Raw genomic sequence first — 904 nt, 5'->3', positions numbered from 1 at the left:
AGCTGGAGAGGAGAGGGGGTGTCTGGGGGGTTCGGGAGAGCGAGGGGGAGCGATCCACGTCGTTAGCCGGGCGAGTGGAGCGGCGAGGCGGCGAGCAGGTGCGTGGCACCCATGCGGTGCTCGCCGTCGAGCACCTGCCTGCCTGCCTGGCCGGCAAGCAGCTCGCTGGCGCGGCGCTGGGCTGGGCCGGCAGGTGGGCCGGGTTGTAGGCGCCAGGTAAGTTTTCCTTTCTGTTTTTTTCTTTTTCTATTTTTCTGCAACTTTGTTGAATTATTAAAAATACCTAGGCAACTCCTAAAATCACCAAACTGCTCCTGGTCCAAAGTTGGAATATTTCCAACATGAAACATTTCAGTTTAGGAATATTTGAGCATTTGAAATATTTTATATAATTTTAAATCCCAAATTCAAATACTTATCATTTAATTCAAACACCCTAAGATGACCTAGAAAATTGTGCAACACTTTTGGCAGAGGTTCTGAACCAAGACAAAAATGATGGACATTTTAGAAGGGCATTTCAGGTTCATTGAAAAAGTTTTTAGTAAACCCTAGTTGGTTTCAGAGGGGGCTGGGGGTTCTGACATCCCCATTTCAAGTTTCTGATGAAAGGATAGACATGATGCAACACTCTAATGCATGAACTAGCTAGGGTGTGACAACGAAGAGGAAAAAGGAAAGGAAGAAGAAGAAGAGGAGGAGGAGAAGAAAAAAGAAGAAGAGGAAGAAGAAGAAGAAAAAAGAGGAGAGGAGGAGAAGAAGAAGAGGAAAAAGGAAAGGAGGAGGAAGAAGAAGAAGAAGAAGAAGAAGAAGAAGAAGAAGAAGGAAAAAAAGGAAGAAAAGGAAAAGGAGGAAGAAGAAGAAAAGGAAAAAAACCCGGCCCGACACGGTACCCGGCACCCCG

Source organism: Triticum aestivum, chromosome 3B (genome assembly GCF_018294505.1).
Source record: "Triticum aestivum cultivar Chinese Spring chromosome 3B, IWGSC CS RefSeq v2.1, whole genome shotgun sequence".
NCBI lineage: Eukaryota > Viridiplantae > Streptophyta > Magnoliopsida > Poales > Poaceae > Triticum > Triticum aestivum.
The sequence above is the reverse complement of the archived record's forward strand: the minus strand, read 5'-3'. Positions refer to the sequence as shown.